The 14133-nt window shown below is 40.4% G+C and overlaps 1 protein-coding gene across 1 annotated transcript in view; it reads right to left on the reverse strand.

Annotated features, from left to right (window-relative positions):
• GPRIN2 (G protein regulated inducer of neurite outgrowth 2) overlaps positions 1-14133 on the reverse strand; it is a 74780-nt gene that overhangs the window by 40345 nt on the left and 20302 nt on the right. Inside the window, exon 2 of the mRNA XM_040320746.1 lies at positions 1620-1816. The gene's annotated coding sequence lies outside the window, so the exon portion shown is untranslated. The remainder of the gene's footprint in view (positions 1-1619; positions 1817-14133) is intronic.

Consider the following 14133-nt stretch of genomic DNA (forward strand, 5'->3'; position numbering starts at 1 on the left):
CTCTGGTCCTAGAAGGACTAAAAAGTGATATCTGACTAAACTTAAATGTAAGGTCACACATCATCAGGTGAGAACACATCTGTTGGGGGAGCACTAGTGATTTAAAGGGTCTGTAAAGGTAAACAAAAAATCCCTAAATAGCTTCCTTTACCTCAGTGCAGTCCTCCTTCACTTACCTCATCCTTCCATTTTGCTTTTAAATATCCTTATTTCTTCTGAGAAATCCTCACTTCCTGTTCTTCTGTCTGTAACTCCACACAGCAATGCAAGGCTTTCTCCCTGGTGTGGAGAAAGCCTCTTGAGGGGGGAGGGGGCAAGCAGGAGAGTCAGGACGCTCTCTACTTTTCAGATAGAGAAAGGAACTGTGTGTTAGTGGGCGTCCTGACACTCCTGCTCGCCCCCTCCCCCCTCAAGAGGCTTTCTCCACACCAGGGAGAAAGCCTTGCATTACTGTGTGGAGTTACAGACAGAAGAACAGGAAGTGAGGATTTCTCAGAAGAAATAAGGACATTTAAAAGCAAAATCGAAAGGATGAGGTAAGTGAAGGAGGACTGCACTAAGGTAAAGGAAGCTATTTAGGGAATTTTTTTTTTTACCTTTACAACCCCTTTAATACATTGGCACATAAATGGAGCACTAAGTTAACAGAGTAAGAAGCACAAGGAGATATAGGTGCAAGCACGGCACCATTGATGAATTGATTTGCTTATCACTGATGGGACTGCATTATTATTTATTTTGATATATTTTGTATTATATAATAATTTTTATGGATTTACTCATTTAAATATTGGCACATATGATTCTTTTTGCACATTTTGATTCTCTGTTAGGTTTATGGTTATATGAAATGTATTAAATTAATTTGTTTCAAGTAGAGGATAAATAGCGCGACACATTTATTAGTTTTTATTTTTCCAGCACATTAGTATTCGAATGTGATAAGTTCTAGCAGCTAGATCCCAATAAATATCTATATTTTCTTTTTTAGATGCTCACAAAGATCCTTTTGATTTTAAAAGTTTGAGGAAGGCCCTTTTCTGTTCGAGCATGACTGTGTATACAAAGCGAGGTCCAAAGACATGGTTTATAGAGTTTGGTGTGGCGGAAAATAAGTGGCCTACACAAAGCCCTTACCTTAACCCTACTGAACCATTGGGATAAATTGGAACACCAATTGCTAGTCAGGTCTTTTAGTCCAACATCAATACCTAACCTCAGAAATGCTCATTTGGCTGAATAGGCTGATATTCCTACAGGCACAGCCTTTCCATAAGAGTGGAGGTCAATAAAATTTCAAAAGGGGGACCTTGGAAAGATACATGTAACCAGATTGTATAGGTGTGATTGTCAGGTATCTACAAATGTTTGGCTGTGAAGTACAGGCATATAGTTATGGAAAATGCAGAGAACACTGCTTTTCTTCTTATCACACGGATGCTAGCCATACACATAACAATACAATGGTATTGTTATGTGTATGGCTAGTAAATATAACAATTACTTTAATGAAAAAACTGTATTGTTTAGAAATGAATTGCAATAAAAGGGTAGCTTGATCAATAAACGTTTGTTTTCATCAAATAATAATGATTGTTCTAGGAAAAAAAACTAATTACCAGACTACCAGGTTCCAACTCTGCCATATAAAAACAACGTCTTATCATGCACACCCTATTAGCATCGAATCCAACATGCCCAATCTTTCAGTAATTCACCACATTGTTGATCTGCTGCCACCGAAGTCTCCTGGTTGCACATCAAAAGAGGACTTGAAAGATGCTGCAGTTATGTCTAGAAGCAAACTAAAGTCGAGCTGAAAGAAATCATGAAAACAATTCATTAATACACAGATCAGATTATAAAAGGAACATAAATGATGGAGTTAGTCATCGGCATTAGGGCCTCATTCACACGGGTGTATTATTGCATACATTAGTGCGAGGGCCTCCTTTGCCCACAGGGGATGCACAGGTGTTTCTGTACATCTGCATGCAATCAGTTCCATTCATGTCAATTGGCACGCAGCATCTGCACAAGACATACATGCTGGCCCCAATTTGGCATCCGTGCAAGTTCCCCCTGAACAACCATTGTCTACCTAAGTACATTTTAACCTGACATACAGTACAGACCAAAAGGTTGGACACACCTTCTCATTCAAAGAGTTTTCTTTATTTTCAGGACTATGAAAATTGTAGATTCTCACTGAAGGCATCAAAACTATGAATTAACACGTGGAATTATACATAACAAAAAAGTGTGAAACAACTGAAAATATATTTCATATTCTAGGTTCTTCAAAGTAGCCACCTTTTGCAGCAGACACATCTCTAGAACTGGTAAGAGGAGACTGTGTGAATCAGGCCTTCATGGTAGAATATCTGCTAGGAAACCACTGCTAAAGAAAGGCAACAAGCAGAAGAGACTTGTTTGGGCTAAAGAACACAAGGAATGGACATTAGACCAGTGGAAATCTGTGCTTTGGTCTGATGAGTCCAAACTTGAGATCTTTGGTTCCAACCCCTGTGTCTTTGTGCGACGCAGAAAAGGTGAACGGATGGACTCTACATGCCTGGTTCCCACCGTGAAGCATGGAGGAGGAGGTGTGATGGTGTGGGGGTGCTTTGCTGGTGACACTGTTGGGGATTTAATCAAAATTGAAGGCATACTTAACCAGCATGGCTACCACAGCATCTTGCAGCGGCATGCTATTCCATCCGGTTTGCGTTTAGTTGGACCATCATTTATTTTTACCTCCAGGCTGTGTAAGGGCTATTTGACCAAGAAGGAGAATGATGGGGTGCTGCGCCAGGTGACTACCTCTTGAAGCTCATCAAGAGAATGCCAAGAGTGTGCCAAGCAGTAATCAAAGCAAAAGGTGGCTACTTTGAAGAACCTAGAATATGAAATATATTTTTTTAGTTGTTTCACACTTTTTTGTTATGTATAATTCCACATGTGTTAATTCATAGTTTTGATGCCTTCAGTGTGAATCTACAATTTTCATAGCCATGAAAATAAAGAAAACTCTTTGAATGAGAAGGTGTGTCCAAACTTTTGGTCTGTTCTGTATTTATAACGAAAATAATCTATAAGGTAACAATAATGCGTAACATAATAAATACATACATACATACAAATGTGTTGATTTTACTAAGGGATAATAGCCTGTTCAATTGACAAAGGAAGTTGCACTTTGCAAGGGAATTTTGTCCCAGCGCCTAGTGAAAGAGGTGACGCTCTGCTGATTTCTATCATCTAATCAAATGTAAGCAAAAATCTTTTTTTTTTACTTCCTATGACATGATTGAAGTGAAACTTCACCACAATCACTAACCTCTAGGGCAATTGGATACTCTTTAGTATACTAAATTAGATATTTAGTATATCAATTCGATACTCTTTAATCAAATTCCTCTGTGCTGGCAAAACTCATCTGCTCCTCCCTTCACCTTCCTACATAATCTCTTGTCAGGGGAGGAGCAAAGGAGAATACAGTTGACAGTTGTGAGTCTGCTGGGGCTACTCATGTCACATCTAAAATGTAGCACCCAACAGCAGGCTTGGGAATTTCAAAGTCTACAGAAGGGACATATTTACAGGTAACGTATAAGTGTGTATACTGTAAGCGTATGGGAATTTTGATTTTGGATGAAATGACAAGTTCTCCTTCAAACATTTTGCCTGTGATCAATCTTTTAGTATGCAAGAGTGACATCTTGGCTAATATATTACTATTGTTTCCCCGTTTCTTTAGGATGCTTGATGGCACTACACAGAGCCTAGTTGTCTGCAGGCTTTAAATACCATGGAGGGTTGCAAATAACAGCACCAATCTAGATCTTATAAGAATACTTTTCTTTGTACACATATTAAAAACGAATCTCAAATTCACTATTTAATAACTCTCTTTAATCCTCAATCTACTTACATAACAGAAAGTTAAAATTACAGCGCAAAAAGGCTTTTGGTAAACACTGGATTAGAAATGATTTGCTTTATAATCTTAGAAATGAAAACAGAAAATTATATCAATGTTATACTGGCGATCGTGTTGAATTTGTTGAAAGGATTTGGAGATAAGGGCATCATGGATGGGTAAATTATAATGTGTTTCCGGAGCATTTTTAATCAATTTTCCCTGGATTGAACCATTCGTTTACAGCGTTGATAGAGTCTATGGTAGACAAGTTAGTCCTCTTTAACACTGGGGTCAAAATTTGCCATGTTAAGAAAACATTTACTAAACATTTAATTCGGTGTGAACACTATACATAGGGGGATGTTCAAGTCCAACCTATCTGCAAGAGGAGTTCATGGAAGCAGGGGCTGCTAAAAGAACCACTGTTCTCAGACAACAGCTTTAAAGAGAAAAACATCTTTCTGATGATTATGCTCTCACCTGGCCCAGACATTTTGCAACTTGTTGGACAACAATCAAATTTCCAGAAGATTGAGAGTGACTGCCAACTGAGCAGTTAACCCATCACATCACATTTACAGCATCTTGCAAATCAGACTTTTAAAACAGGTCTATATCTCCCACTGCCACACCCAGACAGGAATATAGCTACATTTACATTATAGATAGTATCTCTTTACAGAGTTAAAATTATGCCATTTCTAATTATAGCATTTAGAGAATAAGCTTAAGTATTTTTAAATTTGTTTTAATGTGAAAAAAAAATGATGTGCAGGAAATATTTACAGAAGAGATATTAAAAAATAAAAAACACATAAGCAACAGTAAAGTATAAGGGTTCCAAAAGTTAAAAATACTTAAAGCGGGAGTTCACCCATTTCTAAAAATTTTTTTTTTCTTCCCCTAGATTCCTGCTCGTTCGGTCTAGGGGAATCGGCTATTTGTATTAAAATAGGTGCAGTACTTACCCGTTTTCGAGCTGCATCTTCTTCCGTCGCTTCCGGGTATGGTCTTCGGGAGCGGGCGTTCCTTCTTGATTGACAGTCTTCCGAGAGGCTTCCGACGGTCGCATCCATCGCGTCACTCATAGCCGAAAGAAGCCGAACGTCGGTGCGGCTCTATACTGCGCCTGCGCACCGACGTTCGGCTTCTTTCGGAAAATCGTGACGCGATGGATGCGACCGTCGGAAGCCTCTCGGAAACCTGTCAATCAAGAAGGAACGCCCATTCCCGAAGCCCATACCCGGAAGCGACGGAGAGGATGCGTCTCGTAAACGGGTAAGTACTGCACATATTTTTAAATAAATAGCCGATTCCCCTAGTAATAACGAGCAGGAATCTAAGGGGGAAAAGTGCCCTCTAAGGGTGAACCCCCGCTTTAAAGAGGAACAAAAATTAAAAGTCAGCAGCTACAAATACTGTAGCTGCTGACTTTTAATAAAAGGACACTTATCTGTCCATGAATTCAGTGCTGTCCTCACCCGAGCTGGTTCCCCATCAGTCTTGGGGTGCCCGGCGCTGGTAGATTTAGTGTGGGAAGCTGGCAGTGACTCCTTGCAGCTTCACAGTCGGCTTCCCATTTTGCATGCGTGAGCCACGCTGCGCTTTATGAATGGTTCCACTGCATTCTGGGACCTGTGTCCCAAAAGGCTGCGGGCAGGGGGGAGGAGGGAAGGGAGGAGGCAGAAAAGTGGCTTTTGGGTAAAGTTCCGCTTTGACCACTTAAGACTCGGACCATTATGCAGGTTAACCACTAGCCGACCAGCCACCACAGTTATACGGCGGCAGGTCGGCTCGCCTGTGTGAAATCATGTAGCTATACATCATTTCACATTCCAGCCATTAGGGGCGCGCGCGGCCCCTGCTCGCCCCTGGTGCCGACGCACGTGCCCGGCAGGCACGATCACCACCGGGCACCCGCGATCGCTCGTTACAGAGCGAGAACTGGGAGCTGTGTGTGTAAACAGCGGGAGAAATAACCGTGCGTCTGTTCATACAATGTATGAACAGCGATCTGTCATTTCCCCTAGTCAGTCCCACCCCCCTTCAATTAGAACACACCTAGGGAACATAATTAACCCCTTCCTCACCCCCTAGTGTTAACCCCTTCCCTGCCAGTGGCATTTCTACAGTAATCAATGCATTTTTTTAGCACTGATCGCTATAAAAATGCCAATGGTCCCAAAAATGTGTCAAAAGTGTCTGAAGTGTGCACCATAAGGTTCCAGTACCGATAAAAATCGCTGATCGCCGCCATTACTAGCCATTGTAGACGCTATAATTTGTGCGCAAACCAATCAATAAATGCTTTTTTTTACGAAAAATATGTAGAAGAATATATATCGGCCTAAACTGAGGAAAAAAAAAAAATTTTATATATTTTTGGGGGACATTTATTATAGCAAAAAGTAAAAAAAAAATTTTTTTCAAAATTGTCGCTCTATTTTTGTTTATAGCGCAAAAAAAAAAAACTGCAGAGGTGATCAAATACACCAAAAGAAAGCTCTATTTGTGGGAAAAAAAGGACGCCAATTTTGCTTGGGAGCCACGTCGCACGACCGCGCAATTGTCAGTTAAAGCGATGCAGTGCCGAATCAATGACACTGCCGCAACGAAGAACAGAGAAGGTGTGTTTACACACACGTCTCCCCGTTCTTCAGCTCTGGTGAACGATCGCGGGACACCAGTGGCGATCAGGTCCTCGGGTGCCGCGGGCATGGTCATGGAGCGACCCCACAGCTGGGCTTAAAGAGACACGTACAGGTACGTGATTGTGCCCAGCCGTGCCATTCTGCCGACATATATAGGCGTGAAGGGGTCCTTAAGTGGTTAGGTGGAGTTCAGTTGGTCTTTGGTTCAGTGCAGAGTTTGGATAATTTGTAGAGTAAGTCCAATTTGATGTCACTGGCCCTCAGAAAATTGAATCTCAGTGTCCTTGGCAGTTTAGATTATAAAACGAGAGCCATCCACTTTGGATGAAGAAGCAACAGAGACACCTTTGGACAGCAGCATTGTCAATCAGGGGAGAGGGTAATATTGAATGCACTAGCAAATTTAGATGGACTTGACTCAAGCTAACACGTTTTAAGAGTTTACAGCAACAAAGCAGATATGTATGGTAAGATTCTCATCAAATATTGTTCTTCCCCATATAAATATAATACCAGTTCTAAACAATACAAAACAGAATTTCCCATAGGTACTTCATGGAATATATTCTTTAAAATCTTACAGTAATTTATTGTGCAAATCAATTAAAAAAACAAAAAAACAAGTGCACTTCTTTGTTATTCATAAAGTCCTCTTGTACATAAAAAGTACATTATCCATACATTGTATGCTTATCCTGTTTTCCTATCATTCTCATTTATATAATACCTTCCTACAGTCATTATATTTAATCTTATTGCCATCTACGCAAATTCATCACCCTCAGGCCCCGTACACACGACCAGTTTCCTCGGCAGAATTCAGCTTCCGACCGAGTTTCTGGCTGAATTCTGCCGAGGAAACTGGTCGTGTGTACACTTTCAGCCGAGGAAGCCGACGAGGAGCTCGACGAGGAAATAGAGAACATGTTCTCTATTTCCTCGTTGTTCTATGGGAGCTCTCGTCCCGCCGAGCTCCTCGGCGGCTTCAGTGCTGAACTGGCCGAGGAACTCGATGTGTTTGGCACGTCGAGTTCCTCGGCCGTGTGTACGAGGCTTTACAGTTTTCACAGACATGTATATGAAATTATCCCTCTATTTTCATACATTTTCTACAATAAAATACAAATGCCACATCAAGTATCAAGATTCTTCTATGTAAAGGAATTAAAACTGTAAACTGGAAAATATATTGGAGACATAGAAATACTAGAGGAAGAGCAATATAGTAAATGGGATTTTAAGGACCTCAAAGAATTAGCGTAACTACAAAATGAAAACGAATACGAGGATGAGATTAGATTGACTTAGATTTGTATTATTTTGTGCCAGATCACTTTGATGAGATGCCAACACAAAAAAAAAAGTTCAATACGAAATGGTAACCGTAACCTCAATTTAGCATTAATGCAAATATATCTGCTTTTGTAAATCAAACTATAACAGAATTTCAAATTATGCCAAAATCTGGGTGCAGGGTAATCTTTGCAAACTAACCAAAATATAAAAATAAAGCCCTCCCATAAAAAATGTAGGAATGTAGTGTTAATAGATATTTATCATTATGAAAAGATGTGCAACCAAATTCTAATCAATAATGATGGGCATAGGGAAGGTTCAGTGGCACTGGCAGTGCTCTTGGAATTTATGAAGAATTTCTTCTCGTCCATCATCAGTGCCTGACCTCACAAATGCGCTTCTGGAAGAATGTTTAAACATTCCCATGGACACACTCCTACACCTTGTGGATAGCCTTTTCAGAAGAGTTGAAGCCGTTATAGCTGTAAAGGGTGGGCCAAATCAACATTGAACCCTATGGACTAAGACTGGAATATCTTTAACCACTTGCCTACAGGGCATTTTCATCCCCTTCCTGCCCATGCCAATGTTCAGCTTTCAGCGCTGTCAACCTTGGAATCACAATTGCACGGTCATGCAACGATGTACCCAAATAATTTTTTTATAATTTTTTCCCCTCAAATAGAGCTATCTTTTGGTGGTATTTAATCACTGCTGCTGGGTTTTTTATTTTTTTGCTAAGAAAAAGAAAGAAAGAAAAGACTGAAAAGTTTGAAAAAAATAAAAATATTTGTTTCTGTCAGAAAATGTTGTAAATAAGTTATTTTTCTCTTTTACTGATGTGCGTTGATGAGGTTGCACTGATGGGCACTGATAAGCTGCACTGATGAGGTGGCACTGAAGAGGAGGCACTTATATGCAGCACTGATATGTGGCACAGACATGCAGCACTGATGAGCACTGATAGGCGGTACTAATGGACACTGACAGGAGGCACTGATGGGCACTGATAGGCAGCACTTATGTGCATTGATAGGTGGCACAAATAGGCGGCACTGATGGGCATTGATGGGTGGCACTGATGGGCACTGATGGGTGGCACTGATGGGCACTGATAGGCAGCACTTATGGACATTGATAGGTGGCACGAATAGGCGGCACTAATCGGCATTGATGGGTGTCACTGATGGGCGGCACTGATGGGCACTGAAAGGCAGCACTGACTTGTATCACTGATGGCCACAGAATAATAATGCACTGGTAATCTTCTCTTCTCGGCTCACACTGACAGAGAGTTAGGAGAGGAGAGCCGATCAGTGGCATCTCCTTACAAGGGAGACTTGTACAGATAATCAGGGCACTGATTGTCAGTGCCCTCCCAACAGTGTTGAGCAGTGCTGTCAGTCTATGCCCATCAGTGATAGCAATCTGTGCCTAAAAAAGCACCAATCTGTGCCCATCAGTGATGACAATGTGTGCCCATTGACTGTGCACATGGACACAGACAAACACAGCTATTTTTCCAGAATAACAAAAGGTAGGAATCTGCAACAAAGTTTGTTAAAATCTCTGCAATGCACAAAGATCAACCAGAGAGACATTTTTAAGACTTCACTATACAAAAAGTACTGTCTATCTTATCCAAACAATCAAAGGGCTTTACTGTATGTCCAGAATGATGTATGGTTGGTAGCAATTGATGTGGAATATCTGTGCATATTACATTTCAAAGGATTAGAAACAGAATGCCCAATCTCAAAGGGAATATAACACCTTTGTGATGGATGTTTTGAAATTCATATTGACACATGATCACCTTCTTAGAAAATTTTGACTAGTACTTTATATCATAAGGCCACAGCAAGAAATACCATCCTGAGAGCAGGTAGTTGGCATTCTGCATCATAATTAGATATATTGCCTAAAGCGGAGTTCCAGCCACAAAAATTTTTTTTTTACTTGTAGCTGCTGACTTTTAATAAGGACGCTTACCTGTCCAGGGAGCACGGGATGTAGCCAGCCCGAGGCTGATTCGTCCTACTGCACATGTGCGAGTTGCGTGGCACTTTGTGAATGGCCAGCTAATCTTCTGGGACACACACAGGTCCCAGAAGGTAGTAGGGGTGAAGAAGGAGAGCTCGCTGCAAAGAGGACAAGCTAGGATGGAAGTACACTAAGGCCTTGTACATACGATCAGTCCAAACTGATGAAAACGGACTGAAGTCTGATGGTCTGATGTGCCTACACACCATCAGTTCAAAATCTGATCGAGGCCAACACGGTGACGTAAAACACAACGACGTGTTAAAAAAAACGAAGTTCAATGCTTCCAAGCATGCGTCGACTTGATTCTGAGCAAGCGCGGGTTTTGAACCGATGCTTTTGCGTACTAACCATCGGTTTTAACCGATCGGTCATCAGTCCATCAGTCTGATTTTAAAGCAAGTTTTAAAACTTTGGTCTGAAGGACAAAAGTCTGATGGGCCATACACACGGTAGGTTTGGACTGATGAAACTGAACTTCAGTCCGTTTTCATCAGTTTGGACTGATCGTGTGTACAGGGCCTTAGTATTTCAAAAAAGGTATCAAAGAAAAAAAAAAAAATATATATATATAGATATCCATAAATGAGGGGTGGTCTTTAGTTTAAGACCACTTTGTAAAAGTGTGTGGAACTCTGCTTTAAGAATAATATTTGCGGATTGGACAAAATTGCTCAAATATATTCTTTTAAAAAAAGAGGTAGAATCCCTATGGACCTGCCTAGGAATGAGAGGTTAGTCAAAAACTTATGAAGAGAGCTATTGAAAAAGCTGACATTATTATTTAATGAAAAAGAAAGTGCAGCACTATACACAATAATACATATGAACTAAATAAATACATTGTAGAGAAAGAAAATAACCGTTCAGTAGTCTTCAAAGAACCTCCTCACTGGAACCAAACCATGGGTGCCGGCAATGCAATAGTGATGCAAAAATACGAGGGAAACTTAGACAGCCGCAATCCAAAAATGTTCTTTTAATTAAAATCGATCACAAAATAAACAAAATAAACATGCCACAGCAAAAAAATTTGAACAAAAGCTAACGTTTCGCACTGTAGCTTCAGTGCTTCAGTGCTAGTACTAGCTATGACCAAGCACTGAAGCTACAGTGCGAAACATTAGCTTTTGTTCCAATTTTTTCTGCTGTGGCATGTTTATTTTGTGATCGATTTTAATTAAAAGAACATTTTTGGAGTGCGGCTGTCCAAGTTTCCCTCGCATTTTTGCATAAATAAATACATTTGTGACAAATAGACTAATTTAAATTAATAATGATGAGTGTATATCCAAATACAAAAACATTTTGGTATAAAGTGTCCATATGGAAAAGTCCCATACAAAAATCCGTGCTAAGTGAAGAAAAATCCAAGGACAGCAAACGTGACACCAAAGGTGTGATCACACTGGAGGCTTACCAGAAGGCCAGCGATCACCCTTACTCAGGGAAATCTAAAAGTGCTCAATCAACACCTAAATCCACTGGCAGAAGCTCGAACATCCACTCAGGTGGCCCTAGGCAGCAAAAACAGCGATGGAAGGCAGACAAGTAATCAGGAAGTCAAGCCAACAGATCCTCCCTCATTCTCAATGACCGATATATATGAGAAATAGAAGACTCCACATAGTACAGTACTGTACAAACGTTTCATTTATTTAAAAAAAATTATGTACACACATTAAAATGACGATAAAAACCATCAGAAACCGTAGACAGGTCAGTTTCCCATAACCAAGATTGCCGAACATAAGTCGCACGTGCGCAGTAGCTTCACTCAATGTGTTTCATCAAAGGTGACATCAAATGGTTATACACACATCACTATTCATTTAAAGGAGTCTATTTCGTAATGGAATAAGCACATTCATCACGCTGTAACAAACAGAAAAGCGTGAATCGTCTTTTACTAACACAAAATCAGCTAAAGCAGCCAAAAGGGTGACGTCATCCGAATGGAACTTCCCCTTTATAGTGTCGTTGTACATGTTGTATGTCACCGCGCTTTGCTAGAGCATTTTTTTCACGATTGTGTGTAGGCAAGGCCATTTTAATGATCGGGTTGAAAAAAAGTTGTTTTTTCTAGACCCTTAAAAACTTAATTTTTTAGAACCTGAAAAACGGTCGTGTGTATGCAGAATAAGAAGTAAAAGAGAAGGCAGAGATTGTATATTGATCATGCAGTATGCAACATAGGGAAATTACACAAATATATTGGTATCTGCTACAGAGTGATCCGAAAATGAATACATTTATCCCAAAAGTTCCAGAAATGAGGAGACTGACTTCTATCAAGAACAAGTTAGTCCACAGCCATTACAAAGGTAATAAAACCTAAATGACCTATGTCAGAGAAATGGCACTTTTAATTGTGGAGCATGTTCACATCATAATTATATAGATATGAGCATTCATGTGCTACCAAATGGAGAAACAAATAGAGATAAACGTTTAATGAACTGCAGATCCAGCAATATTCAGAAGGTTATATGCTTATCTGTAATTGTGGGAAAACGAAGCAGGATTTATTATCATGCCTATGTGATAGAGAGTGGTGATCTATACTCACCATCTGGTAAACATGTTGCTCAAGTTATCGTAATTATGATCCATCATGTGTTAGACTTGAAGGGACTTGGGATCAATGAATATTACAATGAGTGAAATGAGGTGGATATATCAGCTGAAGGCAAAAATTTTACCTGGGTTAAATAAATCTGCCAGTTTTTAATCTTCATTAAAGACAACTGACTTTATATGAGTATAGGAGTTGATGTGTTATATGGCATTTGGGTCTGTGCCGGCAAAATTATGATCATAGTGGTATAATTTTACATATACTGTACTGTATGTCTTTAAATCCAGTAAGGATGATGCATTTGAAACCAAACATTGCTTTTTTTGACAACTGTTTGAGATGAACTGTGATCTTGTTAGATGGTGCAATGTTGCATAATTAAAGCCCAAAACCTCGTACACAAGAGTGGTTTTCCCGTCAGGAAAACTGCCATGAGAGCTTTTGGCCGGGAAAACCGGCTGTGTGTATGCTCCGAGAAAAAAAAAAAAGAGGACCAGCTCTCTTTTTTCCCACCATGATTCCCAGATGTCTTTTTCCGGGCAGTTTTTCTATGTGAAAAACTGCGATCACAGTTTTTCTGTCGGGAAAACCTCTCGTGTGTAGGGGGAAAAACTTACCGATCAGGCTTTCGGTTTTCCCCTCGGGATTCCTGACAGACTTTTTACCACCGGGAATACCGTACGAGTGTACTAGGCACAACACAGACATTCAGAAAATTCCTACTTGCAATGGGGCTATGTTCACACTGCAAGACTTAACTGCTTGTTTAGGTCTAGGGTAGAATAAAAACATTTTACTTACCCAGTCCTCCACCAGCAGACAAAGCTCCCCCATGTTCCAATGGTGGAATGTTTCTCAATATTGTCAATAGGGATGGGCTGAATACCCCCCGGTTCGGTTCGCACCAGAACACTGCGAAAAGTTCTAGCGAACATGCGAACCCTATTAAAGTCTATGGGACATGAACATGAAAAATCAAAAGTGCTCATTTAAAAGGGCTTATATGCAAGTTATTGCAATAAAAGGTGTATGGGGGCCCGGGTACTGTCCCAGGGGCTATGTATCAATGCAAAAAAATGTTTTTTTTTAATTATATTTTTTTTCAGGAGCAGTGATTTTAATAATGCTTAAAGTGACCAATGGAAGTTAAATATTCCTTTAAATATTGTGCCTGGGGGTCCCCTTATTCTGCCTGTAAAGTGGCGCATCTATGCGATGTGTAGAACAGTGCCGCAGCAATAATGACATTTCGAAAAGGAAAAAATGTCATTTAAACTTGCCCGCGGCTGTAATGTATTTCCGGCTCCTGGCAATATAGATGAAAAATCAAGGGAAAAAAATGGCATAGAGTTCCCCCCCCCCAGTCCATACCAGGCCCTTCGGGTCTAGTGTGGATATTAAGGGGAACCCCACACCAAAATGTAAGTCGCCTCCTGGAGACTTCTGTCTTTTTGCTTTGACAGCTCTTATATAGGTGAGGGTGGGCCTCCCATGGATCTAATAGGATCGCCTGAAGTTTTGGACAATTGGGAAATGGGTCTCAGACCCGCTTCTTGACTGGTGGGGAGGAGATTTCGTGTGAAAATAGCGAATATTCATTTGCCGGACACATAGATAGAGGCGCCGCCACTGACCATATG

The sequence above is a fragment of the Rana temporaria genome, chromosome 8 (genome assembly GCF_905171775.1).
Source record: "Rana temporaria chromosome 8, aRanTem1.1, whole genome shotgun sequence".
Taxonomy (NCBI): Eukaryota; Metazoa; Chordata; class Amphibia; order Anura; family Ranidae; genus Rana; species Rana temporaria.